The following is a 15,021-nucleotide window of genomic DNA, read 5'->3' as shown; positions in this document are numbered from 1 at the left end:
TGGTACCATTAAGATGAAGTTGAGAAGATAGTGGCATTAAGAGGATGTTGAGATGATGGTGCCATTAAGAAGATGTTGAGATGATAGTGCCATTAAGAAGATGTTGAGATGATGGTGCCATTAAGAAGATGTTGCGATGATGGTGCCATTAAGAAGATGTTGAGATGGGTGGTACCATTAAGATGAAGTTGAGAAGATAGTGGCATTAAGAGGATGTTGTGATAATGTTGCCATTAAGATGATGTTGAGATGATAGTGCCATTAAGAAGATGTTGAGATGATGGTGCCATTAAGAAGATGTTGCGATGATGGTGCCATTAAGAAGATGTTGAGATGATGGTACCATTAAGATGAAGTTGAGAAGATAGTGGCATTAAGAGGATGTTGTGATAATGTTGCCATTAAGATGATGTTGAGGTGATGGTGCACTTAAGCGGATGTTGTGTTGATGGTACAATTAAGTTGATTTTGAAATAATGTGCATAATTAAATATTCATGTTAACGTTGTACTTCTACACCGGTTGAATTACATGTTGTTAAACCTTTGGCATCAGTAAGAATTTATGATTATGCAATGACATTTTGACGATAATTATGTGTTGTAGGGTTATTTCCACATTTCTATTTGAGTATACGTATCCATTTTTAATTGAATTGAATTCAATTTATTTATTCGCCTTAACTGATTACAATTATGAACACACCAAAAAAACAGACAAAAAGGAGGCAGGCTTCAAACACAATAAATATATAAGATATAAAAATTTCATATAAAAATACAAAACATTTTTCAATAATAAAAATAAAAAGGATAAAATAGGCCTACTCTATAAAACGATTAAAAATTTTCAAATTTCACAATAACAAAAAATAAATAAATAAATAAATAGCCCAAATTAAGCGCCTCACCGGAAGAAACGCATAGCTTTAAAATTGATGAATGTTGTTATTTTGCTTTTTTAATTTTAGTTGTTCTTTCAGTCCGTTTAATAGCTCCATGGTCTAATGTTAGTGCAAAATATCATTAGTCCTTTGTAATCACCGCACGACGCGCGATTATCATGGCAACTAACACGCGCGTGGTCTGGTTGCTATGGTTTTTGTGACGTTCAGCGTGTAGGGACGCACGTGCGCCTAGAATGTCGATGCCAGAGTTATAACCTTTGATGTCCCGAGATGTGCGTCCTTCTGATGAATTGCCTTGTACATCGTAAGTCCTCGTGCAGTCTCCAGCTGTTTGTGTCTGTCCGCGCTTGTTACCATCCTTCGTCCTTAGCTACTGTAACATTAAACTACAAACTTAACCTACTAACTTAACCTAACCCGCTATAGGGTCTACATAATAACCGTGCCCTGTCCGAGTGCCATCGCGTATGGCGTGCCCTGTCCGAGTGCCATCGCGTATGGCGTGCCCTGTCCGTGCCGTGCCCGGGTCCGTTTGCGGTGCCGGCGTCTAGAACCCGTGTCTAGAATTTCGTAATGCTTGCCTCTATACATTGAGCCATTTTTGGTACATGTTGATTTGTAAGTTTTTAAACACTCTTATGTTTACTTTTTTTTTAAACATTAAAAAAAAAAATAAGTTTGTTCTCTAGAGAATCGAACCCGACAAATCTAGCGTGAAATCCTACATCGATAACCATTACACTATTGTGTACGAATGAACAGGATGCATGTTCATAAAAAATGTATTCAGACTTGACTCCGGTAAATCCGTACAAATTAATTTTTTTATTCAAAGGTGAATATTTGAAAATTAATGATCAATATTAAGCTTACATTTACATAATAAAAGCTGTATTTGAACTCGACAATAAGGATAGTGAATAGTTTTTTGTATTATTATGGGAGCTAATTAGTTTACAGTAATTTATAATTTTGTCGTTCATTAAGAAATTTTAGCACGTTTATCCCAACAACGTAAATAATTAAGACGGAAGAAACTCATCGTGTCTTGTTTATGTTGGGGGGTGCTCGAGTCGATTCCTCTGTTTTTCTGACTGTATCGTTTTACCAAGCATTCTTGTTGCTGCTCATTTTGTTCGAAATCAGACGAAAAGTAAATTTGATGTCAAGAAATTTACGTAGGGTGCAATTTTACGTTCTGGTCTGATATTCATCAAGGAATTCAAGGTTAGTTCTAATTTTCATTAACAATTTGATAATATTTTGTATATACCAATGATTTTTAAGAGTTGGAAATTAACAAAATAAAGCACAAATCGATTGCAGTAGCCGACACTGTTGTTCAAATGTGGCTTTTTCGCCTGATCGGGAAACGAAAATGTTCGAGCCCCGTATATTTACGTTGTGATGAGTTGTTAATGAATCCGTTTCTATTGTATTGTTAACTAGGCTTGGTACCACAATAAGGATAGTGAATAGTTTTATAATTATTAATTATGGGAGCTTATTAGGTTACAGTATTTGATAATTTTTCGTTAATTAAGAAATTTTAGCATGTTTATCCCCAAGCGTAAATAATTTATACGGACACGAAACCCATCGTGTCTTGTTTATGTGGGGGGATGCTCGAGTCGATTCCTATATTTTTCTGATTTTACCATTCTACCAAGCATTTTTCGCGCCGCTGCTCATTTTGTTCGAAATCAGACGAAAAGCAAATTTGGTGTCCAGAATTTTACGTAGGGTGCAATTTTACGTTGTGGTCTGATATTCTTTAAGTAATTAAAAATTAGTTCTAATTTTCATTAATAATTTGATCGTATTTTGTATATACCGATGATTTTTAAGAGTTGGAAATTAACAAAATAAAACACGAATCGATTGTTGTAGCCGAGACTGTTGAAAATGTGGCTTTCTTGCCTGATCGGGAAACGAAAATTTTCGAGTTCCGTATTTACGTTGTGATGAGTTGTTAATGAATCCGTTTCTATTGTATTGTTAACTAGGCTTGGTACCACATTAAGGATAGTGAATAGTTTTTATAATTATGGGAGCTGTTTATCCCAGGGACGTATCCAGGGGGGGGGGGGAGCCGTGGGAGCCGCGGCTCCCCCCTTTGTACACAGTGTTAAAATTTTAAAGCTTATTCTTGAGCCAATACAAATTCTTTCCTGGGATCACTCAAAATCTGTCTCTTATACACATCTAGATGTGTATAAGAGAACAACAGATCTGTGCCCTTCCCTGGGTATGACATTTAATTCCATCTAGTCGGCTCCTGATGTATGTCTTAGTGACTGCTGTTTGTTTTTTAGGATGTGATCTGGTTTTTCATGTACATTTTTCGTGATTATGACTATTCTGGATAAAGAATGTTTTGAAACTCATCTGCCCCCCTCGAGTACCCCCGGTACTCGAGTCGATTCCCCTATTTTTCTGATTTTATCATTTCACCAAGCATTCTTCGTGCCGCTGCTCATTTTGTTCCGAAATCAGACGAAAAGTAAATTTGATGTCCAGAATTTTACGTAGGGTGCAATTTTACGTTGTGGTCTGATATTCATCAAGGAATTCAAGGTTTCATTAACAATTTGATCATATTTTGTATATATCGATGGTTTTGATGAGTTGATGGGAAATTAACAAAATAAAGCACGAATCGATTGCAGTAGCCGAGACTGTTAAAAATGTGGCTTTGTTACCTGATCGGGAAACCTAAATTCTCGAGTTCCGTATTTACGTTGCGATGAGTTGTTAATGAATCCGTTTCTATTGTATTGTTAACTAGGCTTGGTACCACATTAAGGATAGTGAATAGTTTTTATAATTATTGGATCTGATTAGTTTACAGCATTTGATAATCTTTTCGTTAATTAAGACATTTTAGCATGTTTATCCCCACAACGTAAATAATTAATACGGACACGAAACTCATCGTGTCTTGTTTATATTAGATGTGCTCGAGTCGATTCCTCTATTTTTCTAATTTTATCATTTTACCAAGCATTCTTCGCGCCGCTGCTCATTTTGTTCGAACTCAGACGAAAAGCAAATTTAGTGTCCAGAATTTTACGTAGGGTGCAATTTTACGTTGTGGTCTGATATTCTTTAAGTAATTCAAGGTTAGTTCTAATTTTCATTAATAATTTGATCGTATTTTGTATATACCGATAATTTTTAAGAGTTGGAAATTAACAAAATAAAGCACGAATCGATTGTTGTAGCCGAGACTGTTCAAAATGTGGCTTTGTTGTCTGATCGGGAAACCGAAATTCTCAATTTACGTTGTGATGAGTTGTTAATGAATCCGTTTCTATTGTATTGTTAACTAGGCTTGGTACCACATTAAGGATAGTGAATAGTTTTTATAATTATGGGAGCTGATTAGTTTACAGTAATTGATAATGTTGTCGTTAATTAAGAAATTTTAGAACGTTTATCCCAACAACGTAAATAATTAATACGGACACGAAACTCATCGTGTCTTGTTTATGTTGGGGGTGCTCGAGTCGATTCCTCTATTTTTCTAATTTTATCATTTTACCAAGCATTCTTCGCGCCGCTGCTAATTTTGTTCCGAAATCAGACGAAAAGTAAATTATGTGTCCAGAATTTTACGTGGGGTGCAATTTTACGTTGTGGTCTGATATTCTTTAAGTAATTCAAGGTTAGTTCTAATTTTCATTAATAATTTGATCGTATTTTGTATATACGGATAATTTTTAAGAGTTGGAAATTAACAAAATAAAGCACGCATCGATTGCAGTGCCGACAGTGTTGAAAATGTGATTTTGTTGCCTGATCGGGAAACGAAAATTTTCGAGTTCCGTATTTACATTGTGATGAGTTGTTAATGAATCCGTTTCTATTGTATTGTTAACTAGGCTTGGTACCACATTAAGAATAGTGAATAGTTTTTATAATTGTGGGAGCTGATTAGTTTACAGTAATTGATAATGTTGTCGATAATTAAGAAATTTTAGAACGTTTATCCCAACAACGTAAATAATTAAGACGGACACGAAACTCATCGTGTCTTGTTTATGTTGGGGGTGCTCGAGTCGATTCCTCTATTTTTCTAATTTTATCATTTTACCAAGCATTCTTCGCGCCGCTGCTAATTTTGTTCCGAAATCAGACGAAAAGTAAATTATGTGTCCAGAATTTTACGTAGAGTGCAATTTTACGTTGTGGTCTGATATTCTTTAAGTAATTCAAGGAGGTTAGTTCAAATTTTCATTAACAATTTAATCACATTTTGTACCGTATATATCGATGTTTTTTAAGAGTTGGAAATTAACAATATAAAGTACAAATCGATTGCAGTTCCCGAGACTGTTCAAAATGTGATTTTGTTGCCTGATCGGGAAACGAAAATGTTCGAGTTCCGTATTTACGTTGTGATGAATTGTTAATGATTCCGTTTCTATTGTATTGTTAATTAGACTTGGCACCACATTAAGGATAGTGAATAATTTTTATAATTATGGGAGCTGATTAGTTCACAGTAATTGATAATTTTGTCGTTAATTAAGTAATTTTAGCACGTCTATCTCAAGAGCGTAAATAATTAATACGGACACGAAACTCATCGTGTCTTCCTTATGTGTGTGTGTGGGGGGGGGGGTGCTCGAGTCGATTCCTCTTATTTTTCTGATTTTATAAATTTTTACCAAGTATTCTTCACGCCGCTGCTCATTTTGTTCCGAAATCAGACGAAAAGTAAATTTGATGTCCAGAATTTTACGTAGGGTGCAATTTTACGTTGTGGTCTGATATAGGCCTACATCAAGGAATTCAAGGTTAGGCCTATTTCTAATTTTCATTAACAATTTGATCGTATTTTGTATATATCGATGTTTTTGAAGAGTTGGAAATTAACGAAATAAAGCACGAATCGATTGCAGTAGCCGAGACTGTTGAAAATGTGGCTTTGTTTTTCTGATCGGGAAACGAACATTCTCGAGTCCCGTATTTACGTTGTGATGAGATGTTAATGAATCCGTTTCTTGTTAACTAGGTTTGGTATCACGTTAAGGATAGTGAATAGTTTTTATAATTATGGGAGCTGATTAGTTTACAGTATTTGATAATTTTGTCGTTAATTAAGAAATTTTAGGAAGTCGGGAAAGCTCATTTCCTGCAATCTAGGAATAAACATTTTCACGGGGGTCGGATCATCTTTTTTGTGTGGGGGGGGGGGGGGGGGGGGGGGGGGGGGGTGGTGCTCGAGTTGATTCCTATATTTTTCTGATTTTATCATTTTACCAAGTATTTTTCGCGCCGCTGTTCACTTTGTTCGAAATCAGACAAAAAATAAATTTGGTGTCCAGAATTTTACTAATAGATCGTTGTTGACGGTAATTAGGCCTAGGCCTATATCTATATCGTTGTTGACGGTAATTAGTATTTCTGTATACAGACAGGCCTAGGCCTACTAAATACCATCAACAACGCTTGTTGACGGTAGGCCTAATTAGTATGCATGTACATTAATACTAATTACCGTCAACAACTTGTTGACGGTAATTCATACTAATTACCGTCAACAACTTGTTGACGGTAATTCGTATGATAGGCCTACACCGTTTACTAATTACCGTCAACAAACAACCGTCAACGACGACGGTAATTAGTATGACCCCAATCATTAAATTAAAATAAGAAATAGGTATTTTTTTTAAAGAAAGAAATGTATTGGCTTAAATATGGAAAGGACGGATTTTTCACTGAAGTTTAGCTGAGGACGGAACACTGGGTACTTACGAAAAATGTGATTTTTATTTGTGGGGGCGCTATGGTTCAAAACAAAAACAATAAACAAAACCACCAGTGTAGGAGAAACCGTCGAGTAAGTCTGAAACATTTTACAATATATAACGCAATATATAACATAAGTTTCTGGATTTTGAAAGCTATAATACTCACTGTTCATTAAAGTAAATGTATAGTCTATAGATCTAGATGTAATGCAAGACCTATATAATTGTAGTAGACCTTTAGGCCCGTCCCTATATTGCTACCGCTGCTTGCTGCAGTGAGTAAGCGCGCTAGTGTCCTGGTAGTTGGGGTTTTAATGCCTGGCGCTTAGAGAAGGGCTTGTTGTGAAGGCATTATATTACTTTTTTATGATTCTTTTATTTCTATGGGGCCTGTTGTGTGAAAAAAACCCGAAAGATCAATTTTGAAAGAAAAAATTTTGTTTTACCATGCTTTCCTGGGGTATATGAAGGGGTGGAGACTGTGCAATCATCTGACACCCCCCATCCCCCATCCCCTTACACAATTAAGACCACCAAACCCAGCATCCACCCCAGCCTTCTGCTGCCATGAAATATCACTATAAGATTATCTTATTTCTTCATCATTATTTATGACCATGTGATTAGATCTCACACCATGGCATTAAGGGGCCCCTCGTATACACTCAAATTTTTTATTGACATCATCCAGGCAGGGGTCACAAGCCTCCTGGAACTCGCGGGAGTCTCCTAGAAATCTGAACGAACTTCTACACTCCTTTAAGCAAGAATCTCCCAGGAAATAACTAATCTCCCTCAAATTCATTGCATGTTTTCAATATTTTATCATCATATTTTGTCTTAGCATGGAAATCAGTGCCGATGGGTACCACACTATGCCAAAAAAAATAATTTTTTGTTTGCTCTCCTCACACCCGCCCCTAACTCACTGAAAAAAAATAGGGGCGGCAAAACAAAAACATTTATTTTTTGGTTTTTTTTAGCTTTTTTTTTTACAAATTAAAAAAAAAATATTAGTGAAACTATATTTATTTTTTGCCAGATACCCTACAATGTTGTCTAAAGTTGTTGTCTAGTCTACATTCATTTGCAAAATGTCAACTGTGGGTTATGTTTATTTCTATCTGATGAGTAATCGTGAAAAAAAAAAAAAATCTTTTTCCACCCGCCCCATTTTATCATTTAACAAAAAGAAGGCCAAAAAAATGCTTATTATTTTTTAGGCCCTATCTACAGATCAGTGGGTGATTCAAAGTGGGTGGGGGAGGGCAGGGGCAGGGCTGAACAAAGTGCGTGACTGGCAGTCAGAGGAAACATGAACTTCCCAGAAGCATTTTTGGGCAAAGAAATTAAAAAAAAAACAGATAACCTTTGTTGCTGGAGGCATGTTTTCAAGACACTTTCATGAGCAGAGGCACAAAAATTTGTATTCCATTTCCTGGCTGGAGGGGGAGGTGTGGGAGACAGGGAGGTGTGGGAGACAGCCGGTCCCTACATTTTGCAAATTATTAAACAAAATTGGAAATAAAGAAAATTATATTCTAAAATTTATGTCTAAGAGTGCCATAATCATATATGTTCCTCCTCAGCTCCATCCATGGTTGGGTTGAGGCCTACCTACATCTGTGAAAGTCCCGCTGCCCACACCCTCTTCGAATTCCTAAATCAGCCACTGTAAATTTCTGGTCTCAGTATATGGCAGGTAAGCCTCTTGTTATATTATTTGTTATATTATTTATCTCATTGTACGAAGTGATGTTTGCCCTACTTGGCGTGTTCTGTGTGCTGGGTCCTCAGTGCGTTCCCAGGTACTTGTGGGAAACATTCTGTAAATGACTCAGGTAGGAATTGAGCCCACGACCTTCAACTAACCAGTGAGTTTTTTTTCGCAGGTGTTTGGGACGTGCAGCGCATTGGGTTGGGGCAGGCATCACTTCGTATTAATTCACTTTGTATTAATTCTTCTGATGCAAAATGCATGGCGATTATCTTATTGTAATTATTGACTTATTGTTATTATGACACTCATTATTTTATGTGTATAAGAGACAGATATATATATATATATATATATATATTATTTTGTCATCAGTATTATTATTATTGCTGTTATTATTGTTGTTGTTATTGTTATTATTATTATATTCATTATATTATTATTATTTATTATTGGTGGTCATGTCTTAAAGTTTGTAAAAAGAAAAGTGTGCGGTAGGAGGTCAAAATAAGTTTGTAAAACAAACTTTTTTTGACCTGCTACCGCACACTTTTCTTTTTGTTTATAAAATGTAATTTCAATTGTAATATTTATCATTGATTAATTTATATTTTATGTGTGTTTGGTAAAAAACAATAACACAAACAAACAAACAATCTCCTGAAAATGGCTTCTACCAACCCAGTGGTGGATCCAGGAATTTGAAATAGAGGGGGTCCAAAGAGGGACTTTCACAGACATTTTCAAGCATGGGTAGCACTGGCAGTTCTAGCTGAGCCTACTACTACTACCACACTGTTAAAATGGCAGAAAAAAAACATCATAGGTGTCCGTCTTTTGGCATTTTTTAAAACAAAAATTGGCATGAGGGATGAAGCGTTGTGTTCGTAGTCAATAGAAAACTTCAGGTAAAATTCCTCCTTCCCCCACCCCCACCTGCTCCCCACTGATCTATCACCTGTGGCGGTGCAGGATTCCTGACAAGGGAGCTGATATCCTCGACGAGAAAAAAGTGGCCGTGGTCGGGCGTCGTTAAAAACCTTTGGAAAGCGGTCCTGGGGGGGGTGAAGCCCCCGAAAATATGACAATTTAGGGATTTGAAAGGTTTATTTATTAAATTTTAGAGTTTGTTAATAAGTAAGCAATACATATAATTTTCCTTTCAAATTGTGGTTTTTTTTTTACCCCAAAGTGCCGCAATTGTCTATCATATCAGAAAGCCACAGTAGGGAGATAGCAAGTAGACTTATAGTATTTCTTGAAAGAATTTGAACAGATTAAGGGATGAGGTGCCATTGTCAACCGATGAAACTTAATAACATTATAAACGCTTTCTGTCTTTGCAGGTATTTGTCACAAGTTAACTTGGTATAAACGCAAAACCTCAGCAACCTACTGGATTTCTCGTTTTCTTTTCGTAATTGGAATGTTGTTTTCAAAGTATGTAATTTATACATGACAGTTATTAATTGAAAATAATATTACTTGCTATTTTAGTGTCCTTTTTAAATTTAGATTTTACAAAACATATCATAATTCTGATGCCTAGACTTATGGTAGTTTAATTGGCTTAACTGGTGGTAACTCTGTCGGCTAAACCGGTGGTAGCAACTGTCTTTCGGATGAGACACCATTAAATATTTTAAGTCTCAGTTAAGCATGCATAAATATTTAAATCAATCCATTATTGTATATTATAATAATGGTCGTGAAATAATGATTTTATATGTCCCGACCCACCAACCACCCCCCACCCTGCTATGTTGTTATAACACTGTTATTATTCAATCATGAGAAGGGGGTTGTGCTGTTACTCTCAGACTTTGTAATATTTTTGCATACATAAAATCCATAAAACTATTCTTTTTTGTTTTTAGTGATTTATTCTGTTGTTTTACATTGTTTAGCACTAAAAAACAACATATTTCGGTTGTTCTACAGTGCTTTGCATTAGTAAACAACAGATAATTTTTTTTTTTTTATTTTTGTAGTCGTAACTGGTGTAAGGTTTACCATTTAGAATTAATTACTTTATGTCAGATGTGTCTGTGGTGCAATGGTTAGTGATGTTGGATTCAGACCTAAATGTTGGTGGTTCAAATCTAGGGATTTTTGTTTTTTTTGCCAATTTTACAAAAAAAACAAAAAAAAAACAAAAAAAATGGGGAAAAAAACCAAAAATTGTATCTCAGTGGCGTCAATCCCTCGCGCCTGCCCTGTCTGTGGCATCGATCCTTCGCACCTACCCTGTCTGTGGCATCTGCCGGCGACGCCTGCCCTGTCCGTGGCGACGCCTGCCCTGTCCGTGGCGACGCCTGCCCTGTCCGTGGCGACGCTTGCCCTGTCCGTGGTGTCTGCCGGAGACTCCTGCCCTGTCCGTGGCGTCTGCTGGAGACGCCTGCCCTGTCCGTAGCCCTGTCCGTACCAAGTGCCTGTCCGTGGTGAGACTTGAACCTATGTACCAAGTTTAGGAAGCAGAGCGTCTACCTCCAAGCCAACTGTCTCACTAAAAGACTGTGTTAATTTCTAAGTGGTAAACCACACTTAATGTTTAATTAAAAAACATTAAAAACAGTTTTTGTTTGGCTTGAACCTAGTAACCTCAAGGTTATAGTCCGTAAGACTAACCACTGAGCTAACCAAGTGGATCTGAGAGAGTGTGTTAATTTCTAAGTGTTAAACGACATTTAATTAATGTTTACTTTAAAAAAAAATAAATAAAAAGATATTTGTGTGACTTGAACCTAGTAACCTCAAGGTTATAATCCATAACACTAACCACTGAGCTAACCAAGTGAATCTGAGAGATTGTGTTAATTTGTGGATGGTAAGCGACAGGTTTTCAAAGCTAATGAATATTCATGTTAACAATGCAAATTGATTGCAGGGTTTAATACCGCCCTCTGTGTTACTTTTTTTTTTTTTCTAAATAAATGGTGTAATTTGGATCAAATGTATGTAGCGCCCTCAAATGTATTTCTACTTTGAATTTATATAACCAGTTTGTGGTTGAGTAATTTCCGCAGTAAACTGGTGTCGTAATTAACTAATGAATATTCATATTTATTATATATTGCCCTCAATTTTGTCAAATGTATGTAGCGCCCTCAAATGTATCCTTACTTTTAATTTATGTAGACCAGTTTATGGTTCAGTAATTTCTGCAGTAAACTGGTGTCGTAATTAACTAATAATAATAATAATATGTCATTGTTATGCATTTACAATGCCTCTAAGCGCTTCACATAATGAATATTCATATTTACTATATAGCGCCCTCACTTTTATTCCTACTTTAAGGTGTGATTTTTTTTTTATTGCTAGTAAACATGTTATTGCGATTGCTTTATTGCTGAATAATTACCACTGTAATCTGGTGTTAAAATTAACTACTGCATATTCATATTTACTAGGTGGCGCCCTCAATTTCATTTCTACTTTTTTTGAAATATAATGAGTTCTAACCACTGAATATTCATATATACTAAGCAAATTTACGACCATGTATTTGTGTAGCGCCCTCAATTTCATCACTACTTTGAATCAAAGCTTTAAATTTAATTCCGGTTGTGAATGTTATTGTGGTGGTTGTTTTATTGCTGAATAATTTCCACTGTAAACTGGTGTCATAATTAATTATTATGTAGCGCCCTCAATTTTATCCCTACTTTGTTCAAATTTATAATAGACTTAACACTGAATATTCATATTTTCCTAAGCAAATTTTCAACCGGGTTGTGTAGCGCCCTCAATTTTTTACTACTTTGTTTGAATTTTATAATACAGTATATGCAAAACCAGTTCTGTATATTTTTGTGATTGTCGTATTTATTGCTGATTTATTTCACTGTAAACTGGTGTCGTAATTTACTACTGAATATTCATATTTTCCAATAATAATAATTGTAAGGACCTTTATGCTTTTCTACACCCTGGTGTCTTATGGCTGATTATTTTCCTCTGTAAATTGGTCTCGTAATTTGCTACTGAATATTTATATTTACTATGTAGCGCCCTCAATTTTATCCCTAATTTTTTTGAATTTATAATGTGATTGAGACCAGTTGTGCATGTTTTTTGATTGTCTTATTGTTGATTAATTTCCACTGTAAATTAGTTTTGTAATGAACTACTGAATATTCATATTTTCTACACCATGGAAAGTGCTGGATTTCTCTAGTTGCTGAGTGATGTACATTGATGTCAAATATTGCTGCTGTATCTAAACCAAAAACTGAGGTTTTGTTTCTGGGAAAATATCCCATATATTCTATGTAAAAATTACAAAGGTCTATGTAAAAATTACAAAGGTCTAAAATTATCTTCTGTTGTCAATGTATGTAGTGTTCAGTTGATACATAACTAGGCCAATATTGATCTTTGTTTACTATTTTGTTGATTTTTTGTTACATGTTGTGTAAGGGGTATAGTTTATCTTCTTGTCTGTTCTTCTTTGTCATTTAAATTGTATTTATGAGAGAATTGCAAAATAAATGTTAATTAAAACCACACAGTCAGTTTTCATTATTTGTAGTTCATTTGATTTTTGTTATTTTATTATTCAATCATCAACCAACAGAGAAAAAAACATCCACTAACTGGAGATTATACATACAAAGACCAATTTAAGCTTAAACAAGAATAAAACATTAAATTTACATCCCTGAGTATTAATAAAATTCAACTATGTATTATTCAATATTTTTATTATATTTTTTAATAAAAAGTTTCTTGAATGTAGATGCTTTTCTTTGCCATTTCTTCATCTGGTCTTTGACCTCTAGGCTTTTCAAGATGAACACTATCATTATGCTTCGCAATCTGAAATTGAAAACAAATTAAAATTACATTTGATTATAAAAGCATGGAAAAATAGTATATTAAAGCATATTTAATTAAAAGAAAGAAGGCACTGATAAAAATGGATGGCAAGTAAAACAATAAGGAAACTAAATTACCAAATGGCCATAGTGAGTGTGATCAGAATAATCTCATATTTGGTACAATACACACAACATTTACAATAAGAGAAAGAAAAAAAAAATACACACTGGAAAATAAGAAGCAGCAGTAAAACAAAAAAAAAAGAAATTTGGAAAAAACATAAATGATTGTAACAATAAAAGGACGCAAGACCTAACGGAAAATACTGTTCTTCCCTTAAAGATATAAAGGGATTCCCCCAACAATACAAATACCTAGACAGGTCCGGACAATTTATAATTTGAAATGCTTATTTAATTAATTTTATAGTCTCATATTCTGTAAAACTTTACTGAAGGCTGTTTCCTCCCCGACGATGGTTTTTCTCCTTTACGAGAGGTAGAGTTTGTATATAGAAGTTGCGACATGAGCGTTTAAGGTCACGTGACTACTGGACGCCCTCAATCTGTCATCTTGGGGCCAATCAAAGATCTTATAAACACAAGATAGCGTTCTCCGCGAATTACGCGTAACAAATAGAAGCGTCGGGTTCCTGTTCTGCTGTTTACAGGATTGATACCCTAGGGTAAAGTCGCGCGGTGTACGGTGTGGTAAGAGCGGTCAAGGGTCAAAAGTTTCCAATTTAGCAAGAGGACGCCATTCATGCCTTATTACAGAATTTGCACGCGTAAATCGCGGAGAACGCTATCTTGTGTTTATAAGATCTTTGGGGCCAATTGATCAAGTCAGTGGTGCGTAACAAACAAAAATAAAATAAGGTTTGAGGCTAAATTATTGTACTTGTGTTATTTAAAAATCCATAACTTCGTAGCAAAGGATCGTATCAGATTATTTTTTTTCTGGAAATGTTCTTAAAAGACTATTCTACACCAGTCTCTTATACACATCTAGATGTGTATAAGAGACAGATATTGCTGCTGAGCTCTGGAGAATCAAAATAAAGTTGATTATCTTTAAGTTATGAATAAAAACATTTTCTATATTGGACAAAATATATGTATTTAAGTAAATAAATAACATAACATACAAAAGCATCGCAAATTATTAAAATAATAATAAAAAAAAAAAACAGTAAATAGGATATAAAATACTGGAGTAATCCACTCACAAAGATGAATCCTTGGAAACACAAAGTTGCCAATTTTCGCCATATGTAATGAATGCTAAATCCACAATCAATATATTATATTACCTGTAAACATTATCAATCTACTGTATAAAATATATTATATTAAACATTATTAATCTACTGTATACACATTGATCCAACCTGAAGATATGAACATTGGTGTATCTAAGCTATTTTTTGATTGCTACTGAAGTCAAACTCCTCCAGGTCTACGACAAATATATAAATTGAAGGCAAGTAAGAGATGTCACAGCAATGCTCACCTGACAGCATTAGGATCTTGAGATTGCGGTGGTATTAATGGACGGTCATCCTCTCCCATCCCCCAAGCCACACTGGACATTATGACGCCAGAGGTTAACGGAGTAACTTGTTTGGGGTTATCCCCTTCACCTAGCTCAAATGTGTAGCCTGTCATTGTAGGAAAATATGAACAAATGAAAAATATACAGAAGGTTATGCAAATGGAAAAACAGGAAAATATATTATATTACCTGTAAACATTATCAATCTACTGTATAAAATATATTATATTAAACATTATTAATCTACTGTATACACA

General features: G+C 35.0%; 1 protein-coding gene and 1 long non-coding RNA gene across 3 annotated transcripts in view; one reads left to right on the top strand and one right to left on the bottom strand.

Annotated features, from left to right (window-relative positions):
• The first annotated feature begins 6,711 nt into the window (after positions 1-6,711).
• LOC117101622 lies at positions 6,712-10,009 on the top strand. The gene is made up of 3 exons (XR_004444295.1): positions 6,712-6,758; positions 8,259-8,371; positions 9,733-10,009. It is a non-coding gene; the product is annotated as an uncharacterized LOC117101622 (long non-coding RNA).
• Positions 10,010-11,709: 1,700 nt separating this feature from the next.
• The window catches only part of LOC117101603, a 24,556-nt gene continuing 21,244 nt past the window's right edge, over positions 11,710-15,021 (bottom strand). For both annotated transcript variants that reach the window (XR_004444292.1, XR_004444293.1), the window contains exon 6: positions 11,710-13,207. The gene's annotated coding sequence lies outside the window, so the exon portion shown is untranslated. The remainder of the gene's footprint in view (positions 13,208-15,021) is intronic.

This window comes from Anneissia japonica, unplaced genomic scaffold (assembly GCF_011630105.1).
Source record: "Anneissia japonica isolate Jap-2015-1 unplaced genomic scaffold, ASM1163010v1 scaffold17412_len611537_cov169, whole genome shotgun sequence".
Taxonomy (NCBI): Eukaryota; Metazoa; Echinodermata; class Crinoidea; order Comatulida; family Comatulidae; genus Anneissia; species Anneissia japonica.
The sequence above is the reverse complement of the archived record's forward strand: the minus strand, read 5'-3'. Positions and strand labels throughout refer to the sequence as shown.